This window comes from Adelges cooleyi, unplaced genomic scaffold, assembly GCF_023614345.1.
Source record: "Adelges cooleyi isolate 19-005CV unplaced genomic scaffold, UGA_ACOO_1.1 ACOO_flye_CR_arks_rails_tigmint_CR_PRNA_23, whole genome shotgun sequence".
Taxonomy (NCBI): domain Eukaryota; kingdom Metazoa; phylum Arthropoda; class Insecta; order Hemiptera; family Adelgidae; genus Adelges; species Adelges cooleyi.
The window spans coordinates 15,960,420-15,984,997 of NW_026095893.1; the positions used below are offsets into that span (position 1 = coordinate 15,960,420).

A 24,578-nucleotide genomic window follows, 5' to 3' on the forward strand; every position below is an offset into this window, starting at 1 on the left:
GGTGCATGTGGAAAAAAAAAAAAAAAAAAAAAAAAAGGTTTGAATGTAGAATCACTTTTAACAAAATACTTCAATAGAAATCTTATCTTTTGGTTTTTTTTTTTTAGAAAAAATGATATTGAAAACTGGTGAAAAATTGCTTGAAAAGTTTTTAAAATTAAAAACTCATAACAAAATATATAATTTCATAGCCATTTTCCGTTTTTACCGTAAGTATTAAAAAAAAAAATGAAATTAATCATACAAATATAACGCTTTTTTTTTAAAAAAATAAACCTTTATTTACAACAGTTAAGTACAAATATATTTAAATAAAATAGTTTTTATTATTTTTATTTGAAGTAATAAAAAAGTTACAGTCTACTTAAAGCCTAACGGCTAAAATTATAAAACATGGAACATGATTTAGTCTGCTGGCTCCTGAATAGTTTAAATCTATAATCTTCTTGTGATTTATGATGATAGTATAGTCTTAATTATACGTTCTGACCAAAACGTTTGCATGACGACGACGACTCGTTTATTATACGATTTTCGTGACGCTATTTTGTGTCGTTTTCGAGCTAGAAAGGCAAAGGCTAAAGCATATTCCATGCTAAAATATAATAATTGTTTTCAAATAATTTATTGTTTTAAACCGTCGATAAAAATGTATCTAATAAAATAAATAAACATGTATTTCAAATATAAAATTATTTGTTGAATTCATTTAAAATTATTACAAATATTTCTTTAACACTTAATTTCGCTAAGTACATTAAAAACACCGAGTAATGTTTTTTAATTAAGCTTAATTTTTTTCTATTACATTTTTTCAAATATTTTATTATCAGCTGTAAACGCTCGTAACTAATTTTGGAAATTGAGTTATTATTTTAGTATTATTACTTTTCATCATTTATTATTACCTTTACTCCAATTTCGGTTCAGCAATCGTGTATCAATCAAGTTGAACGTTGATACTTTTGTTCAGGGACATAATATGTATACACTCGTGTCATATCTTCCAATAGTGTTATTAGTTTGATTTGTTAATGGATTGCCACAGTGTTAGAACCGATACCCTTTATATAGAAGCTCATAGTTGGACTCGTATATAGTCAATATACGAAATAAATCCTACCATTCCTGCCAGTAGCAACACAATATAAAATATGAATAGTTAATTATTTCATTCATATGAATACATAACCTATTTAGGCTAAATCAAAAGAAATTGTCTATAGCAAAAGAAAATTCAAACAGTCGAGTAATGTACTAAATAACATTTTTTCGAAATGACATTCTAAATCAATTTTGTTCGTTTTGTTTACACAAATTACAATTTTTTTACAATTAAGTAAAAAGTAATTGCATTTGTTTTATATTTGATATAATTCTGTTAATTTACGAGATTCGCCTTAAAACTTTTTTTATTTTTCTTAGACATTATCATTAATTAAAACATAAATTCTAAGATTGATTTTCAGCAAAACATTTTTCAAGGATAACAGTTGTACATTTGACATACTTTAAGACGAGTCCGGTCGTAGACAAACAATTCTATTAAAAAAAATAGGATTTTAAATTTTTTTTATATAACCGCATACATTTATTATTGAATTAAAATATAAAATTATTAATTAAAATTAATAATTATTTATTGTACCATCGTAAATTTCTTATTTTGGATTTTATTTTGCTGAACTTATTAAAAATTGTCTTGCTAGAAAAATCCTGTTTTTTATTGTTTCTAACAAATTTGAATACCCACCCTTCTATTATTAAATAGATACATAGTTTGTCTCAATTGAAACTATTTTGGATTCAATTTTTTTCATGTACTTTACCGTTAATTGTAATAAATGGTATGAATAATTTTCTTTTGATCGTCCAGTTACATAAAATGGAGGACAATTTACCGGATTGTTGGTAGAAAATTAATCTGTAAGCGAAAACATGTTCATGTAGTATACCTATTTTAAGAGATAAATCCAATTATAAACAGTTTGTAACTTTTTTCATCTTAAAAGATATCCGTCGAGACTTTTTTTTGCAAAATATAAACCGTTAACCGAGTGCCGACGAAAAGAAAAAATTCATTTTATTATTTTCTCTTTCAATTTAAGAACATTGTGCAGATTTTCATCGCTATAATATTTTTCCATTCAAGAGGAAAAATAAGCACTAACGAGCTTTTAATGAAAAGAAATGTTTCTAGAATTGTAACAAAGTTTGTATTTGTTCATTTTATGCGTTACACCAAAACCCATTTGAATATATTTGTCCTATATGTGTAAACAAGCTGAGCAAATATTTTAATGTATTTTGACTGAGTACATAATGATGATCAATTATTGTCAAAATGTTTAGACCGTGAACATACTCAGGGGCGTGCTAGATATTTTTGTATCTAGGTAAAATGTATATAGGTACGTCTTGATTATAGTACTTAAATATTTTTTGAAGCCGCCCCTTCCCTTTTTTAAGATTTTCAGGATATCCTTGATCGTGGTGGGGGGGGGGGGTGGTGAATTGTTTGGGCTTAGCCTCTAACAAATTTGCAACATTATGGGTATTAGGTTGTATTATATACTTATAACTTCTGAATTTCCGACCCAGGTATACTTTCACGTTTTATCGTCTATTAACGTTATAGTTGCAAGTTTTCTGTTGAAACAAAAGCTACTACCTAATTAATATTATCCTCATTGCTTTTGAAGAGTGGGGTCATGAAATTTGCAGCTCGTGAACATAAGAAAGGTTTCCAGTCGAGATCTTTAGACCCTTTGATAACGTAACTGAAGAGTCGCCTTGGCCAAGGCGCCTTAACATTTATTATAACACAGCAATGTGTAAAATTGGTATTTAAAAAATACCGTACAAAAACGTTTTAATTAAAATAAATCATAATATGTCGTTAATAGATTTCAGTCGAATCGATATTTATTTTTGCACTAAAATATAATACTTCCAGTGCTCGATTTTCAATATAAGCTGTAGCGATTTTGTATACCTAATTATTTGTATAGTACATTTGAATTTTGTAAACATCTACTTTAAAAATGTATATCAAAATAATTTAAGTCAAACTAAGCTTACGCGTATTATGTTTACAGTTTAAGATAAATCAATATTCATAAACGATACGTTTTAGTTTTATTTTATGGTTGGGCATTATTCGAATAACTTTTTATTCTAATAATTATTTAAACATAAAATACAAATTTACTAGAATCGATTTTTGATGAAATGACGCCACTGGCTTCGATAAAAAAGAAACCCAACAGCTCAGACGACCTTTTGAGTCAGAAGTTCCCTACAAGTTTCTCGAGAACGATACGTTTGGTATTATTTTTAATTGGACATAACCTACTTAAGTTTTGCGCTGACAGTGCTGACAATTCGTGACTGTGGGCTTTCGGACCATGTATACCTTATCTTTAAACCATAAGAAATAAAATAAAATATTTTGAAACAAAAATATTATAAAATAAACAGTTTTAACAGAATATGTGTATGTACATTATTAAAATGTTATGCGTACAATTCAAGAATTGGAATTTAAATTTTTGGGGGTGCTAATTTTGAGTCTGGGGGTGCTTAAGTCCCCCTAGCACCCCCCTAGTTGCGCCTACGCTTCGGACTTTATCTTAAGCTTGAAAATTCGAAGCAAACAGAACACCTGACCAATATTATATCAAAACACATAGTGATGTAGCTTGACGGGCCAATGGAAACGCGACGTCTCTCGGACGGCCGCACGGGTTTCGCGCATATTGCGCCATCGTAGCGCTACGGCCACCGCTGCGGCCGCCGCCGCCACAGCCACGCACCGTTTCGACTTGTCAGTATACACGTGTGTGTCCGATAGTGCACGTGCACGGCGTCCGTACAACTCTGCGTACAGTGTGTGTTGTGTCCAAGTGCGCAAGCGCTCCGCCGTTCTCACGTGCGTTTGTTGTGGTCGTTCGTTTGATGCGGTGCGCCGCATTGCGTTGGCGCGTGGACGACCGGACGTTTTTGACAATACCATTGCGGTTGTTGTTTATTTGTTTTTGTTTTTGTTTTCGTCGGGCAACCAGTCATCGGCCTCGACCGCCTCAAATAGAGTGATCTGCACAGAGGACGGCCAAAACGCTATCGGTAAACGTTGTGTGTTTGTTAACGCTTTTGTAACGAATCATTTGAAACTAGTAACATCTAGTATTTTTAAACGGTCAAGATGATAAAATATATGTGTAGAGATAGTTGAAAACGAGGCTGGCGCTTAAACAAAAATAATAATATTAATAACACCATGAAATCTAAAAAAAAAAATGATATTAATTAGTACTATAAAATTGTATTCGATAAATAATAATATAAAACTTTAAAATGTATTTTACATTATAATAATACATTTTTAACTCTACATAGACTACAGTATCACTTCAAGAATGTGTTTGTGAATACATTTTCGGACAACTTATTGAAAAAATGTATATTCCCGCCAAATTATGAAGTGATTAGAATGTAACAGGAAATGTGAATTAAATTATTTTTTTATTCTCAGGAACCCAATCATTAAAATACTTTTATATTCATTTTTTCTAATATGCAATGGTATACGATTTTAGTGCAAAACTGTCTTTTATTATAAACAAAAATATTTAAGTACAAATTACAAAAACTTTGTAGGCCCCGTTGTAGTGTAATTTAACCAGTGTTTAATTTTACAATTAATATCAATACAGTCGTTTAAGGGGGCCGTGGCATGGTTCTTACAAAAAAACATGAAGTATATAATTAAAAAAATAAAAACGCCACACCATTGATAAAGTTTTTCTCTATACATTGTGAGAATTTGGTAAAACTACCCCTTAAGGGGGTCGTAGCACAACTAGTTTTCATGCGTTTTAGACCAATAAGCGGTGCTAAATTAGACATACTTCCCAATGTTTGATTTTAATTTTAAAAGTATGTACGGATTTATTGACAAATTTTTTAGGTTTCTCAGGAAGCTGATTTTCGATTTTCGATTTGACCTAAAATAAATTAAAATGTAATTCGGGAATTATCACTGAATTTTAAAAAATAATAAAAAATCATTTTGAAGGTGTTCGTAAAGAGAAAATTGAAATGTTGTAATTATGAATTTGCTCTGAACTACCTTGAAAAAAAGATTATTTCTAAACCCTTTTTAAAAACGGTATCCAATATCCCAAATCTACCGGTAGCAGGTACACAGTGTTTTAAAGGCGTGCAGTGATTGTATTATTTTTCATACTTCACTCGGGTTGGTAAAATAACTGAATACGAGACACTGAGATGCGCTTTCTTATTGTTGTTGTTGTGACCAAGTTTTTTTTTAGGCAAATACTTGGTAATTTTTAATGCGTAGGACCTACAAGTGTATCGGTTTGGTCGCGCACCAATTATCATTGAACGACCTTATTACAAATTTTTTGAGCTATTTGGAAAATCCGGTTAGTTGTTCGGATTGATTAATTTTTCTCTACTAACTTGTGCCCCGGTTTATGACGGTGATCACGCACAATTTGTAAACATTTTTTTTTTCATTGTATTAAAATTAGGCTCTATAATATAATGAAGGTTCTACATTTCCAGGTCTGCAGGCTCTCTCTCCAGAAGATTCGTTTCCCCAATTGAACTATTATCAATAATGTCGATATAACATCAGTGTGGTATATGTTTTTGAACAAGTTTAAACACAACATATTAAAAACTCATTATTTTTCAAAACGGACTCGCGTCTTTCTGATCCGTGTGTGTTTTGTCAACAAGTTGACCGGGCCAAAATTACTTTCTCTCTCTCCATCACGCCTAATTAAATCAGTCCAAGGGCAGTGTAATGCGCGTCTATGTGGATAATGAGTTTAGAGGTTTTTCGTAATGTAATTGTAAGGTTTGATTTTTTTTTCCGTGTTCAGCACATGCACAACAATAATAGGGCCTGTAAGGTTAAAAAAAAAAAAAAATTCCGTTTATTTTCTTTTGTGTGTTATTATGAACCGACACCGGCGCATGACTGACATACCGCAGTTTGTGAAACACAATACTCCCAATGCGCGCATTAGGTGTTATAATGTCGGAAAAACATTGAAATGGCAGAGAAAACTTATATTCTTATACTAAATATATATATATATATAGTATAACACCTAGAAAGAGCGTTCTGCACTTGTACGGATATTTTAAGAAAAGTCTAAACTCAAATTATCGCTGTGAGCGCGCGCGGTTGTCGTCCGTTTCGTTACCTATATATTATTTACGTTCAAAAACGAGCACCTCCCCTGTCCCACCCTTGGCCCTGTAATAATATGGCAATAAGCCGCCCTAGACAGTAAGGCGTCCGCGGATACACGGTATTCCCGCGGGCATTCACTGTCACGGCAAAGATATACATGAGAAATATTCCGTCTGAAACTTTTCTTAAAACTCACTTAAAAAGATATTAACGAAATAATATGTCAACGGGGGAAAGAAAACCGAGTGATCGTCGGCTCGACTATTTTTGTACAATACATGTTTGCACTTTAGAATCACACACATGTATGTAATAATGCACTCACTGTAGTCGTGGGGTTGTTACTTAAAAGTTAGAACAGTAATACTTGTTATGTTAATCCGTCGATATTGACTTCAAAATCAAGTTGAATTAAATACTGCCCCATTGGCGTTGGGCAGTTTTCACTTGTGTAACCAACATTTTCTTAATTGGTTTTTATAATATTATGATAAACAATTTTTAAATGTATACTACATTAATATAAATGACAATAAAAACGTATTTTTATCACATCTCCTTCGTGAAAATTAATTTTAGAAATAATAATATTATATGCGGTGGTTGTTTAATAGGAAAAATATTCTAAAACTAAAAGTTTTAGTTCTTACAACAAAAATAGTATTTTCAACTAATTGAAAACTGAGTTAGATTTTTTTTTCTCTGTATGTACCTAATTTTTAACAAAAAAACCGTATAAGTGACCGTTTTTAAAATTGTTTTTTTTTTATCACATATTATACTATACGGTATACCAATGGTAAATTTTTCCACCTGCACCAATTATTGTTTTATAGTTTGTACTCAGTTTTAAAAGAAATATTCAAAAAACGAATCGACGTCACCCATAAGAACACATTGAATATATATATATATAATTTGTACTTTGTCCTCTGTACAATGTTATAAACATAACTGGTGTATCTTATTGATTCACATAATTTCGTTGTAAGATGGAAATAATAATGAATGGCATAAGTCGAACGTCGTACAAAGCTTTTATCATTCGGAATTTGCGTCATCGCGCACAATTCGGGTTTAAGAAAATATTGGAATTCGGAAAAAGAGAGGCCTAACTTAATTGACTCCGCAGAAAAGCTGTACAATACAACATGACGTATTGTGTACTTTTACTATGCCGTTGTTTATAATAACTCTTTATTGGAGCGAAACCGACGCACCGTGTCCTATTAGCTGCATTAGGTGTTTGCATTTTTACCCGGATACAATATAATATATCGGTTGGGAAAGTGTTTAAAAAAAAAAAAAAAAATTGTAATAATAGACAAATTACATTGGCCGAAAAATCGACGACTCTTATTTATTATACAGAACAGCCGACGGTTACTCTTTAGCTGTGTATTTGCCTAGAGTATATATATATATATATATACACTGCGTAAAAAATATTCAATGGAAAGCATCTCGCCTATTGCACGTACTCGCGCCTAAGTAAAATGCGGTCACACGTATAACGAAGCGATTATACCTTCTTAAGTAGCACATTACATGTTTGATCAGCGCGCAGTGATTCTCATGGCGGCGAATTTTCGGCCTTCAATCGGTCAGTTATACTACACGAGCACCTACTTGGAATTTCTACAAACATGTTTATCGATTAACCTGCCATCAACCCTTTGAATAAATGTCCACCGGGTAAGCAATATGCTGGATAAGCATATTACATATTATATCCATATCTACTTCAATTATAAAATAATGACACTTGTGTCCTATTTCAGCTTTGAGAATATGTAAAAATGTTGATTAGATTTCAAGTTGGAATTTTTGAAATGAAATATTTCTGCTAATATTATAGTATTATAATTGAAATATTTTCAGCAACTTGATTACGGGTAAGGGTTATTATAAGTCAACAAGGCTGAAATCAAGCTTCACAAATTTAAAACATTATTTGAATATGGGTCATTTTATGCCAAATCACCTAATGTGTGTGCGAGTGGGTTTTCTAAATGCCTCTTACACAACTTATATATCTTATGTAGATGGCTCCATAAAATCGAAAAGGGAAAAAAAAATGTTTAAAAATTATTTTTGGACTTGGGCGATGCTATATTCCGTAAATTTGTTGTAAAAACACCTTAAGTCACGACCACGTTACTTAATGACTAATTATTATGATATTGAAATGGAACTTTCACTGAACAATTAGAATTTAAGTGTTCTTTTTCATATGGTCATGTGTTGGTCGATCATTAAAACATTAAATTAGTGATTAGGTACGAGGTGTGTTATGTGTGTGTGACCGTGTTTATCATCATTTCTTGATGTCTATGAAGATTAGGTGGGATGTTCTAATTAATCGCGCTTTTTTCCTTTATGGATTTTAGTTTGTTAGCAGGGGAAACTGAATCCAAATAATTTTGCCGACTTCTTTGTTTATGGAGGGTCTTGTATCGTCGCTTGATGGTAAGTACCTACTATAGATGAGTTCTGAGATGTAACAATGTATCCGCGTTGTCAGCAAAACCGACCGTTAAAGTGTAAATTATATTTTTAATGTGATATATTTTATGTGCACGAATTGGGTTCCAAGCGGTTTTAGCGGCCGGTCTCGCCGTATTACTACTAGATAGCTATCAATAATAATTTATAAGGTATAAAAAGTATAATGTACAATAATATCTGTAGATAGACATGCTCGAGTCCCAAAGAAAGGGCCGATAAGGGGAGGAATAATCCCAAATCAAGACGGGACATCCACTTTTAGGCGATTAGGGTCTACATAACGTACAAAAAGTAATTAACCGTCTGTAAAATAATAACATGTGACGGATGATAATAAAATGTGGATTCGGACTAAGTATTTAATTATACACACATTGTATATTATTTCCACGTTGCATATAATCAATCAATCGGCAGCTGCTGCGAGTAACGTATAGCAATCGGTCCGTAACGCGTGTCCCCATTTTGGGGGTGAGTTTTATGTCTGTTCCTTTTGGTTTGCCTCTATCCCCTCGGTAACATCCGTGGTGTACACAATGTTATTATATAGACACTAGGCCATTTTATCCAACGCCAAAGAGTCGATGTGCTAACCTAAACCCTCGCTGTGTCAGCGACGACCCAAGGCTGTTAAACGACAAGAGCCGGCCACGACGCAGCACAACGTTTCCTTATCCCCGAGGGTAGCTACACGTTAAACCCTTTTTGCGAATACCCCTATTTGTTTTTAATGCGTCTCGTTTTTTAGGCCGTCCTAGTGCCATTCAACAAACAAACCGACAAAACAATCAACAAGAAATCTACACATTGGGATAGGAAACCCAGAGCGGGGGCGGTTAAAACAAAAACTTAACTAAAATAATATGATTTTCATATATCACGATTTTATTTGTAATTTATATGTAACAAATAAATGTATACATTTTTAGTATGTAAATTTATCTGTTTGATGCATTTATTTCCATATCATTTCATTCTAACATCATGATTACAAGTATTAATATTGTAATCATGAAACATTAATCAGACTAGCATTTTCTCGACAAGTTTATAATACGCACTTTTTGTTAAAACATCAATGATTTTTAAGTTTTTTCGAACGACAAAAGTTGATAATATAACAACAGTTATACTTTGTAATATTTTACTTAGACAACGTCTATTTCACTTTATGCATGGTGGTGTGGCCGACAAGTCTGTGGAAAATTAAATTTCGCTGTCGTTTGGAAAATTAAAAAAAGAAACCCTGGAGTTTACATACGTTTTCCACGTGTACGCGAGCCCTTCGCTTTGGGAGTCTGTCAAAATTCAAAATGGTGCTTGGAGAGGGGCGACTGAGGAAATAATCATCTCCCACACGCCGACGAACGGTCTACGGTGGTCTTGTGCAAGGGTGTGCCTGTTGGAGAAACACACATTATTACTATAGTGTGACTCATCGAGTCCAACGCGTTCCGCTGCTCTCTCCCGCACCCTCTTGCAGAGCGTCTCTTCTCGTTATATTTTGTGCTTGCATCGCTTTTCATCCCTTTGCAGAAGTTATACTGCGTAGTCGTATTAAAATCTACAGGACCGCCATTACGCAAAACAAAAGCCGAATAGCTGCCAAACGAATCCGAACATAAACCGTAAAAATGCACGTTTCAACATCATATATACTTACAAGGTTTTAGGGGAACAATATTTTGTTCGTTTTTCCCTTGTTATTCCAGTTCCAACCACAAAAAAGTGTTATGTAAGACAGCCAATTCGAATCAAATATACATGTGCTTATGGGGTGATCCCCATACAGCATACTTATGATTTAAACAAAGTTTTTTTGTTTGCTTCATTCGGTTCGACGAAAAAACTCTACCGCATCAATGTTGGGCAAATTGTAAAGCGATTAATGGTCAATGATTATGATTAATAGTCAATGATTACGATTAATAATTGTAATCTTGAATAGTTTAGTTATATCTCAAATATTAAAAGTTTCGACTTATGTAAAATAACATAAGCAATAAAGCCTCAAGGTGGCTGTAAAAACATGTAATCATTAATCATAATATCACGAAGAAAAAAATACTTACAATTAGTTGGATCAATTAAATTATGGTTAATATAGGGACACAATAAATGTATAAATAAATAGTTGCTTGAAATAAATATTATTAGTTGGCCCAACTATTTATTTAGTTATTCTAACTATACATTTATTGTGTTTCTATATTATTCATAGTTTTAGTTAATCCAACTATATATTTCTTCCCGTGCATCTTTTCCAGCTATTCAAATTTTAATATTTTAGAAAACATCGAGATGGTACGATCTTTTCGTTGGGGGTGCCAAATTCATAATTCATTATTATTTAGAAACAAGCCTAAGACTATACCCACATGCTAAATAAAAAAGGATTCCAGAAATAAATTCACTTCAGTAGGGTATATAAATAGGATTAAAAATAAAACCACTTGTCCTATAATTTTATTCAATTAAATTTTAGTATTTTATGAGCTTGAGTAAAAAAATTACAACACGCATATTACATTAGCTCTGAGACGGTCTTGTTTTTTATTTAATTATAACACATTGACAGACAATGTGCAGTGCTGTGGTTAAACAGCTACATAAGTGTTTCACCCTACAGTTTTTGACCAAAAACCATGTTGTTTACACGAAATCTCCACTATAACGGTAATGACGCTTTGAGTTGTACTTGAATATGAGGTCGAGTGCAAACTTGTGACTTTTTACTCCTAATTAGTTGTACATGCCTTTATTATTTTACCAGACTGTGAACTACTTGTATATAATAGTTTGTGCATTGTAAACAAAGGCCAGAAACCATAAAATATCTTCAAATACCAATCATGAATGTAAATTGGATTTTTATAATGTGGTTGTTTAAACACATATGCTTGATTTTATTGTTGAACACTTGAAAAGTGGTTTTTGGCTATTGTAATTAAAATGGCAACACACTATCCTGTGTATAGATATAATATATTTTTTATTTCTTATCTCAATTTCTCAATGAGAAAAAAACACATAACATCTGTTTGCAATGTTATTCCTAGTGAACTTGAATTCAGTGTGTGAAATAGAATGGCATAATTTTCAATAGCTTTAAACTTTTCAAACTATTTAACGGGTACTAGCTTACGTCTTAATATTTTTAATTATTTGTTTTTTTCTGTTTAACTGTGTTTATTTATTTAAACATGTAATTATATGCAGTGAATGAATTGATGAAAATGAATAATAAAAATAACAAATATAATTTAAGTAAAGTTATTTGATAATTTTCAAACGAGTTATATAAAACTAAAATTTGCTTATTTTTACCGTTTTTTTCTTCTTTACGTTAAGTACAATTGTTTACCAGTATTTATCATTTTAACTGTGGCTTCTGTTATTGTTTTAATACATCATTTAAAATACAAACAAATTTTGAAAATGTTCACAAGTATTTTTTAAAATTTTTTTTAAAAAACCAATAAGTGTCCCAAAAAATATTAAATTACAAACATGTTTTGATTGACATGTTTCTTCTTGCAAAATGATTTAGTTGAGTATTCTGTGATCACTTCAAACCAACACCACAAAAAGCCATACAAATTGTTATCTACTTTAACCATTACTTATATAGGGTCGTAACAAAAGTGGTTAATATATTAACCACAGCCCCTCAAAAATATTTTAAGATGTCTATGAAAGGAAATTACAATTATCGTGTGAACCCGTTAGACGAGTGATTTGAGTGAATTAGAAATAATTGTAGTGAAGTAAAAAAAGGTATCCCTCGTAATAAGCTAAACCACTTGCTTCAGACTTGTTCTAACGGGAGGATAGTAAACGAATTCAATTTAGCAGATAAAATTTAAGAAAATAATAAGTTCTTTTCTTGTAAATTTGTCGCTGTATAATTGTTTAGTCATTTAATAACGAAATCATAGTAGATGCTCGTCAATGCTCGATACTGACAAATGTTCAAGGAACTTTAAAATATGTCAAGTTACTTCTGAAAGTAATCGAGGAATTGATTGATTTGGACACCCAACTGGTGCGCATGTTTATCAGTTTTAACCAACGACTTTATTCATACTGATTTCGGAAATAACTTAATGAACGCAACAGCGAATTTACAGGCCAATAACGGATTAGTGTCTTCAATTTAATCATCTGAATTGAAAATCCGTTTACTACCGGCCCGTTAGAACAAGTTTGGAGCAAGTGTTCCGCCTTATAACGTGGCGTACCTTCTGATTCCACTACGATATTTAATTCAGCCAAATCGCGCTAATCGGCATTTGCTTGAAACGCGTTTTTTGTGTTTTGATATTAAAAACATTTTCACGTCAACAACTTATGTGTACTTATGTGTATAAGTGTTATTTTTGTTAAACGATATGCGTATAAGAAATCGGTGCCGTTGTTGTTGTTCTTTTAGAACACATAGGTATGATTTAAAAACAAATTTTAAGCAATTATTTGTTCACGTGTATTTTCTGTAGTGTTTTCAAAATTGATTCGCCTTACTTGTTTGTCTCTTTAGGAAAACAGTAATTTTTTCATGCGCATTCGGATTATTAAAAAATATTAATTTTTTTAACACAGGAATAAAAATATCCCAATATATTCGAATAAATAGGCAACAAACATACCACTGACTGTATGACAATGTGTATACACTACGGTTCTTCTTATTTGACACGCGGACACATCCAGTCAAGTACATAGAGCTAATGTATTTTTATTGACCTACAGTGTAATTTCCCGTACTCCACTTTGCCCCTGCTTTGCACTACGTGTTTTCGTTCTTAGATGTACCTACTCGAGACGTTTTTAATCGTACCATACTTATTCGAATTTAAATGACAGGTGTTTACCGTCACTCGGAACGGTTAACACGGGTTAACAGTTAAATATTTAGGTGTAGCGTAGGGCAACACTTTAGTAACTCATTTCCTGCGGCTCAGCCCGATTAATTTTGATTTGTCGGCGGCGCGATGGACGATGTGAAATCGGCAAGTCAGCACAACCGGAAAACGTTTTTAATGGATTTCCCTCCACAACCCCCCTCGCCGGTCAACCCGAAGTCAATGGGTTTGTGAATCGTGTGTGTGTGTGTGGAGCATAACAGAAACTTAACTGTACACCGAAAACTCTGCTTTGCTGCGGTGTGTTTGTAAAAAGTAAAACAAATTTTAAAAAATGTTAAAATAAAAATAATACAGGACTAGAAAACACACTGTGTATACATTGTTTATAAAATGTGCCTGTAGCTGGTGACCGCTAAACGTTTGTCGGTTAACCGAGTTGGCAAACGCTATGGCGTGGCACGCGAATCCACGATTTGTTTTTATATATTATACAAACATGACTGGTGATGGTCAATATCATTTGTAAAAAAAAAGAGGGACTTTTTATTTTTGCTTTCAACAGACATATTTGGCGCGTGGGCGTTAACCTGACCCAATTCTAAAAAAGTCACACGAGCCTTGGCGAGAGGAGTGGGACTTTCCCACTATGCGATTAATGTAGATACACAGTAAAACACAGTAGCCCAATATTATAATTCTTGATATAGCAATTTGTGGCCGAATATTATAATTTATAATCTATATTATGCTTAGTTTCAAGTTAGCACAGTAAGAGTTATATTTGATAGCCTCAACTAAAAATCGTATTAATTATTTAACAATTCCGTTGATTTATATTCTTTTCCCCAGTGGTGTATTAAAAGTTTGAAGATTAGACTTAAATTTGCCGCTAGAGTTTGATGGGGATTTTATTTAAATGCAAAATTCATAAGAACCGAACCAGTATAGTATGAAGTTAGCAAAATAGCATTAGAGAGATAAAACGCAGATTACTCAGTCAGTAGAAAAATAAAATATTTTCATAATGTTATCAAAATGGTTTTATAACATATTAAAAATACTTTATAATACATCTTTGGCCACAAATATGTGTTTCTGCAACTACTATTTACAAAATTTTGTGAAAATATTATTCAAATATTGATAATTTTTAGAATATTTCTATGATTTTTTAATAAAAATGTTGTAAATAATAATTATAGAATATTACATTGATAGCCAATAATTCATTATAAATTAATTAAAAAATGTTAAACAAATTTTAAAAGACTGTCGGAATTTTAAGCTGAAAAATATGAACAGGTAAGTTTTCTGATCTACAAACTTGCTACTCGGTTCAGTGGTTTGAAAGGGATCAAACATCCGACTTCCGAGAGGGACCGACAGACCATAAAAAATGGCCGTGACTGATGCGTTGACTACTCAGTTGTATTTCAATTAAATTTCATTCGGTCTGTTTAAGTTATCATTTGTTATTTATTTAAATTTTGCTAAACTCGAATCAGATATATATATATATATATATATATACAGGGTGATCCACTTATCGTGAATCACTCAATATCTCATAGGGTTTAATAAGAAGATAACATTTTTTTTTTCATATTGTTTTTATACAATGTGATCTCAATTTTTCACAATTTTTTTTGTTTTTACCCCACTTCCAACTTAGTTTTTTTGATAGCAACTTTTGAAACTTAAATTATAACGTTTATATTTTATTGACTTTTAAATTGAGAATAATGTACTAAACATTTTGACTGGTCGATAACCAGTTTCGGATAAATATTTTTAAAGTTATAAGAGTTTTAAAGTCAGGATGGGAGGGGAAGCGCGGTTGGGAAATGCGCGCAGATAAAAATACTACACTCCACTTTTCCTCCTGCCCTAAACTTAAAACTTTAATAACTTAAAAAATAGTTATCCGAAACTTGTTATCGACCAGTCAAATTTTTTTATACATTATTCTCAATTAAAAAAGTTAATAAAATGTATACGTTACCTTTTAAGTCTCAAAAGTTGCTATTAAAAAATTTAAGTTGAAAGGGGGGAAAAATAAAACATTTTTTGAAAAACTGAGATCATATTGTATAAAAAAAATATGAAAAAATTATTTTAATTTCTCATTAAACCCTATGAGATATAGAGTGGTTCTCGATAAGTGGATCATCCTGTATATATATATGCATATGTTTAAAACAAAAATTATTTTCCCTGTGAAAATGATCTACTAAACGTGCCTATTAAACAATACAAAACCAATCAAAATATTTAATTATATATGTTTTTTATATTTTAGGTCATCGAGTCTACGTTGTTGGTTACCTATTTTATTTATACAGGCGGCGTGGCGCCCGTAAGCCGGTAATGACATTGTTTGAGTTGCCAAAATAATGACACCTCATCACGTGATCATTACATTAACCCTTAGTGATCCTTTTTATATTTTCTGCCCCGTGCGTGTGTACCTAATATCTATACCTAATAATTTATCGTTTTGCTCTGCGAACTTAGAACATTTATTTTCTCTCAAAAAAAAAAAAAAAATATTCCAATTTTGTAGTTTTGATTAAAAAAAATTTAGTTTTTTTTAATTGTAATTACACATATTGAACAACATGTTTATAATTTTAGTAAATATTAGTTCTATTCAATTTTGATGAATGAATTACTTGGATATTATTAAGTTTAAGGTCGAGAGGTAGGTGTTATTAAAATGTAAAACCATATCGATATTGATACATGTATCAAGTAGTGTATCATCTATCTGCATGTATCAAATACCTGTATTGGTATCAAATAAATCATCAATATGAACAATGCGTGCAGGTAAAAACATATTATTACTATTCACTATTTCGCTAGTCCTAAATTTCAAGCAATAACTCAAAACGTAATTATTCTAAATAGTTTATCGGCAAGTTATTGAAGTAGTATACATTTATTACTGTTTGACTTTTAAAAGTTGATAGAGCTCTGAAAAATACTTAAAAAAAAAGTAAAAAGTTTATAAAAAATGTTATAATATTGTAAAAAGACACGATGGAATTTTTTTTCTCCAAAAGGATGGTGAAAGAAGATAGTTATTTTGTTCTATAGCAACGAGTGTACTACGTTAAAAGGATCACCCTGTATTGATGAGCTGGTTGTTTCCAAAACAAAACAAAAAAAAAATAATCTAACGGTCGTTCGAGCAAGCACAGGAATGCGTCATGACGCGGATATAATAACGACTAAACCGAGAAAATTGCTGTTCGAACAATAAAGTCGACTTTCTTTTTCTTCTTCTTCTTATTATTATTATGATGATGCCGTCCGATTGCTTTTTCGCCTGTGGGACGATAACGTTACACCAGCTCGCCTTTGTAGTAGCACGACGGTTCTTATGACAGAACGTCAGCAGGGGACTTTGTCGATATCACACTATGTTTGGCATTAATTGTTCATACTGACAGTAGTGTTAAGACGATGCAGACGTAGTAGGATAACGCATTCCCAAAAACGAGATTGTAAAAGTATCAGAAATCATCCCGTTTACGCCGAACACAATATTGTCTAATATGACATGAAAGTAATAATATACTGAAACGCACGAAAAAAAATCCTAAACCGGTGTAGAACTTATCTTTACACAATAATTATATACTTCACTCATCGCAATAATATTATAAGTATGGACTTTAAGGTTTCTCGGCTATACGTGAGATTTTACAATGTTTAGCAAAGTTTTGTTTCAGTCATTTATCCCACCAAGTATACAATTATTTATACAATTAATTACTATAGAATCGCTGATACATTCATTGAATCTATCAATGTTGTTAGGAACCTCGCGATTTTATTTTCTACTGACTTCTCGTTTAATTTGCATGTTAACTTTTGATCTAATTAAGCTTTTAAAGGGTTTGTTTAGAGAAATTCACCAGTTTTTAATGATCAAATATAGCGTTTTCCGAACGCTAGATTATTCTTGGTTAGATCGGTTTTAGAAAATAGATTTTGTTCTCTGTCTGGAGCCTCGCACAAGTGTACTGTTCAATAGAACTAAAAGAATCCAAAATAAGTCAAAATAAATTCTACTAATCCCCATTTGTAATTTTTTAATTTCTAAATAAGGTCTTGAACGAACATTATAGTACTTTATAAAAGCGGTTTGAGAAATATCTATAGTGTTTTTAGGCGTTTCTCCCAATACCATATAAAAATAGAAATTAGAGAAAACTGCTTTGATTGTAATATAGCTTAGCAAACATTTATGCGATTTTTTTATAGCATTATTACGATGTTGGTTGTGTATCAGCTATTTTTAGTTGGCCCGGATATTGAAAAGCGTGCCAGCTTCAACAAATAATAATTACATAATTATCTTCCATGTTTTTTGACCCGTAAATATAATAAATCATTTCTAACAACCCAATTGCTTAGAAATCACGTTTTTCACAATTTTACTGACTACTGCCAAAATAATGAATTACCACTGGCTATTGCTTACATATTATACCTATCTACAGTTAATAATTGTATTAGGCAGATAGTCCGACTTTTACTTTAAACATTGACAATTTATTATAGACTCATCAATGCTACAAAGTATAATGTCGGAAGAAGTTGCACCGTTGTCAGTTGAGTGAAAAGTCTATTAAACAATATAATTTATTCAAAAGCCAATAATTTTAATAGTTGATTGTAAATTAATTATGTAGAAATTATTAATAAATAAAATAAAATATAAATCAAGAATGATTATATTATATTATTGTGATTGATTACATATTATAATCAATTCGGTTATAACATAAGAATAATCCGCTTATTAGTTATTCTAACTCGAACTAAGTAAAACTGAATTACACTAAACCGATTTTGCCTGCGTTTACATGATTTGAATTTTAGGAGTTAGTTAATTTCAATTGAGCTAAATCGGTTTAAACTTTATACGATTTATGTAAATTAAAACTAAAATATTCAGTATATTATTTATAGAGGGTAGACAATGTCTGTGTATACTTATTTGATGAACTGTATTAGCGATTTTAATAAAGTTTTACCATTAATGAATATGTGTTATAAACCACCATTACCACCATGCAGTGATTGTATGTAACGTGTAATTGCTGTCAAGTGTCATCAATTATCGTGCATATAAATACCGAATTCGATTAGACGTTTTCGTGTAAACATGATAACTATGAATTAAGATGATGCACATTAGCGTATATGGGTTTAGATGCAGTTTTTTATGCTGAACTTGCATATTATATTATAATGTGCATACTATATAAATATTTGATATGCTATAATATTACTCGTACAACCCATTCGATTATAAGTTATAACCAGTTAAGTGTCTACATATTTTATTAAGTATCGGAATTAGCCTTAACTGGAATTTAAATACACAGAATACTATCATTGCATTATTATTTTTTTTTTGGCCTTTTCCTATGTAATACATAAAATGTTGAATAATGTTTTTGTTCAATACAGTTTTTAAAAGTATTAATATTTTTTACAATATAACAAAATCTAAATTAAAAATTAAATACCATTAAAGAAATTAATGTAAATTAGACATGCGCCTAATATTCTTTTGGAACATGTAATTTATATAATATTTAATATAAAAAACTTTTTTTCGTTCCATTTTTCACGTTTATATTCTTAAAGTATTCTTAAAATATTTCCGGACATAAGAATATCAATTTTGTATTCATTGTACTTTTAATTTTTTTATTATATGACTTGTGGTTAATAATAAAAGTACGGTTAAGTATAAAAGTAGTTTTATTTTAAAAATTGGTTTACCATTTTTATAATTCTCCCATTTTATTCGAAATTCTGTTTCAGTGAAACTGTGATCTCTGTGTAAAGTTTCTCGTGGGCTAACTATAACTCATAGCTTGTATGTGTAGGTACTCTCAGGTTGATTGTCAATCACTTTAAACTCGGACATCTATTAGTTTTCATTGATTTAATTAAATTAAAAACGTCGAAACTTATCCTCCCTCGCTTGTACCATGGGCCACAGTAAGCTATCCTAACTTTGACGGTAATTAAGTTACCAATTATTTACAAACATGGCCTTCTTTCCCTTTAACGGTAGCTTTGATATGTTCTTCGCAAGGGAGACCGCAAGACTAGTTACCCACAAAACAATGTAATACCCGTAACTTATCTGACCAATAAGGTAGACAGACCCATCTACCTCACATTTTTTTTTTAAATGGCACCAAAACTTCAATTAGTTTAATGTGAGGTTTAGCAACACTGTGGAAGCTCCCACCAAAATGAGAGTAAATTGTTTCTATTAAGCCTTCATTTCTTGATGACCGATATCTTTGTGTTTGCTTTCAGAGTTTTTAGAAGGTCTGAACTTCCTTAGCATCCTCTCTAGCTGGGCCAATGAACGTGGTTTGTTATAATAGGGCATACCAACCTGGTGCAGTGATAGTTCATAGAATAAGTTAAATGTATGTTATATATTCTATACTTGTTTATAAACGTGTTTTCTTGGAATCGACTTGAATGTTGTGGCTGTAAAATGCATGTGGCATGGTTGATCTCTTAGAAAACATCAAAACCTATCTATCTCATGTAGTTATCGCGGGATTACATATAGTATTAATAATTTGAATTTGTCCTATCTGTCTCACTTCAATGATTTCAATGATTTCAATGATTTTATGATCCTTGTAAAAACTCAATTCTATGAAAGGATTTTTTGCCTATATTAATAGTAGCCTATCGGATTCATAAGAAAAATATAAAACTTTTTTTCTGAATGAATTGGAAGCTTAAATATTCAACAAAATTAGACAATGAGCCATTTACTGATTTATTTAAAACTATACAGCCTCTATTAGAATTGGCAGTTGACAAACATAATATATTATTATGTAAATACCAAATATAAACATTTACTTGTTAGTTCAAGTATTATTATGACTTATGTAGTAATAGTGGTAAAAAATGATAATCTTTGGTAATTTTTATTCCGGGAGAAATTGTATGATTCATGTTTTGCCTCTATTCTCGTTTTAAAAAAAAAATTATTTCCATTTGTAATTTTTTACTGAGTAGGTATATCTATTTTAATATTAGCGCCCAAATTATGATTATAGGTACTTATCCTAATATAAACACATGTTTTCTAAACTGTATTGCAAATGGAATAGGATTTTATTAAATCAACAAACTGATTATTAAATGTGTTTAAGAGTCGACGTTAAAAAAAAAAAAAATTACTTAATTAATCATGAGATGTAAATATGTTCAAACTGTAGTTCACCTATTTTAAAATTTTAATTATCAACGGCAAATTGCTAATTTTAATATATACTTTAATTGTAACATATTTGATATAATGTACGGTGTGGTCAACAATTTTGTTTTACTATAATTAGCATTTGGCTCAAAAGATTTAGTTACTGATGTTTTTTGCACACATGAAAGTAGTTCGTAGTTATGATTTGCACGCTTGGAAAAAAGCCATGAGTGCAAATACCCTTCTATCGACTGTAAGAGCCAAGGCTCAGACCCATCACGATTCTGTGGTCTATTCTTTTGAATGAGTTATAGTTTTACTGTAGCGCTACAAAACATACAGTTTAACAAAAATGTAGCATAACCATAAAGCCATACTAACAAACACCACTAATAGCTATTACGGTTTTATCATGACAGTTTATTCCAAAATAATGCATCGAAAAACTTGTCATAACTCATATGTCAATGAATATGTATCTTAATTATTTCTCAACAGCAAACTAAAAAAAGAAAAACATTTGAGAAATAGTTATTCATTATACCTAAAGCCGGGTTTTTTTTCTATAATATTTTATGCAAATTTAAAGATTAAACAAATTAAGAACTAATTATTTAAATTTTAGATATCTAAATATTAAATTCACAGGATATCATCAAACAGTGTGTATAAATAAAAAATGTAAATATTCATTTTACCGTATACCATAGAAGTGAGGTCGATCATCCTATTCCATTAACTTTTTAAATTATTATTTCATTGTTTAATTATTATTTCTTTTAAAGGAGATGACCTCTTTTTCCGTTACACTTTCTAATAAGTTACTTTCCTAGAAAACACGAACCGTGTTTAAAAAAATACCATTACAGTTTTTTCATTATTGAAAATGTCAATTCATAAATGTTTAATTAACACCTGGATTCAACCATTTTTCCATCCTACAGTTTTACGACAATAAATTTCCTTAGATGTTTTTTAAGATTTTTTTCCTACTGTATAGGTAAATTATTATAGAACAATTTTTTAGAATACTGTTGTATCAAAGCGAAGTTCTAGAAGTTTTTTTTTTTTTGAAAATTGATTTATTACTACTACACTAAAATAATACTACTTACAGATTTCCTTTAAATTAAATTGTCGAATAAAATGAAATAGTGGTTAAAAATCCAACTTTTAAAGTAACATTAACAATATTACTATAAAAAACAATAACACATGTACTATTTACAACGGTGAATAATAAATTATCAATTTTTGTTTCTCATCGTTTTTCCCTTGTATAATTAAAAATATATATAACATGCTGTATTTCATAAACCTCGTACGGCAAATGATAAATGGACTGAACACAAAAAGCAACGGAAGTTATTGTGCTTGTTTATGCACAAGAAATGTGTTACTTGAAAACTTAATCGAAAATTAGTAAAAAAGGGGAGGGGTGAGTGGGTATAACTTATATCGGTCACATTTTACGGCAGACGGTCGCTACGTCTGTTGTAAATACTTTAAGGGAGAAACCAACTAATTATTCTCGACTAAACATTTATCAGAACAACAAACTACTCTTTTTAATTACCATCTGCAACCGTGTTCAACATGTTCGGAGTACGGTTAATTGGGATTTTCTAAAGCGAACGTTTCCGCTTTTTTTTTTTTAATAAGGAAAAATGACAGAGGGTGCAAAAAACTAAAAAAAGTGTTATATCGTTCTGCATTCCACTCGAGTAATACATAAGCAGACCGAAAGCGCCTATTTGGCGGATAGTATACATTATACAATCACACACAAACTAATGTGTAACGGTAAGCAAGATTGATAAATATTGATTTATTACCGGACGACAGATCGGCTAAATTATTTATTTCTTACACGGCGACTGAGGCGATTCATATAGACTGTAGTGACCCACAAAATATTAAAATATGCAATCAATAGTATCACCTGTCATAGTGTAATAAGTAAGATAAAGGAAATTCGATGCACTGGATAGTGTTACTTTACACGATAATTATTCAGCATGACCATATTGTTGTGTATATATCAATTCGGATTAAGTTAAATAACTCGCTGCATGTTAGTTATCCGGTTTAAACATTAAAGAGTGTTTTACATATTATACAATTTGACTTGTACCGAAATTCGAAGTTTTAACATTAAAAGACTTTAATGTATAAATAATAATAATAATTATTATTGTTAAAATGTATATAAATTATATTATATTTATAACTGAATAGATAATTTAAAAATGATCTAATGTGAGGTACAAAAAGATATCCAAAAATTAATTAAGTTAGTTTTTATATTTTTTAATTAAAAAACGATACATTTTTTTTTAAGTATGTAATTTATTTTAAATAAGTAAATATAAAAACATTTGAAATCATTTTGTTGATAACAAACATTATTTAGGACAAATAATGTTAATCACCAATAGGTACAATGCTATGACATTTTTAATGTACACTCTGTTTAATATTTTAACTTTCTTTATTTCATAACTTATGAAATTATTTTAATAACTATAAATAATTAATTTGCTTATTGTTTTGTTGAAAAATGTTTTCAAATATTTCCTATAGAATACATATGATGATATATGTTAAACGTTTTGTAATCATTAAAAAAAATAAATCAATACTTACTTTTGCCTAATTTCCTAACGTATAGGCAGCCAAATTCACTCATGGATACTTGTATGTTTTATTGGATAGATAGCGTTACGGTGATACTTCAGCATTCGGTATTTTGTTTCCGTCATGATCTTGTTTTGAGAAAATTAATAAGTAACATTGTATTTACACACTATGATATTTTTATTAGAACTATATTTGAGCTACGATGGGGAGTAAAGAAGTAAATACATTTAGGCACAATGATGTGTTTTTTGAATTGGTCAATTCGAAACAATATTATTAGTCAAAATTTAAAATATTTTATAGAAAATGTAGGCAAAACTTAATGAGATAATCTATAAAACGCCAACACTTCAAATAATTGTATTAAATCAAAACTGATGTTTACTTTAAAAAAATCTTAACTAAGTTAATGGGCATTAATGAATTTACTATTTTTTCGAAATTATTTTAATTTTACAGTTATCTGAGTTATATTACAGGCTCAAAAGTTCCCTTAAAAACCGAGACAACATATTAAAAATTGATACATATTTTTTAAAATTACGGCACGCGTTGATTTTCTAAGAAATATTAGAATTAGTTCCTTATAATTTTAAGTATCACGTACTGCGTGTAGAAAATTAATACATTTTCAAAATATTAATAAACAAAAAAAAAAAAATGAAAATGTAATTTTAAGTTTTGTGAGAACGGTGTGTTCTTTTGTATTCAGTTTCAAAACGATCATATTTGGGGCAAAATGATCGGACTGGGGTCATAAATTGGGTTGAACATTCGTGGCAAATGTTCCTTTAAAACGATGGTTATTGGTTTGTATCCATTCAAATTTGAAAACTCTTTTCCTTCTTTGGTGAATGCTATCGAGTGATACCCAAGTACATTCCAAATCAACTATCAATTAATGATGAATGATCCGAGTGCTCGAGTCTAGTTTAAGGTGAAAATTCGTTGTCTTTGAAATGAAAATTAATTTTTAGAAGTTCATCTCACAAACGTAATACCTAATAATTACTAAGCCCAAGACTCTTTTTAAAATCGTGCAATAAAACAAACATTTTATTCAAACATAAGC

At 30.6% G+C, this 24,578-nt stretch overlaps 1 protein-coding gene across 1 annotated transcript in view; it reads left to right on the forward strand.

Moving 5' to 3' along the window:
• The first annotated feature begins 3,850 nt into the window (after positions 1 to 3,850).
• Positions 3,851 to 24,578, forward strand: part of LOC126835261 (protein rhomboid) — a 102,626-nt gene continuing 81,898 nt past the window's right edge. Inside the window, exon 1 of the mRNA XM_050567732.1 lies at positions 3,851 to 4,125. The gene's annotated coding sequence lies outside the window, so the exon portion shown is untranslated. The remainder of the gene's footprint in view (positions 4,126 to 24,578) is intronic.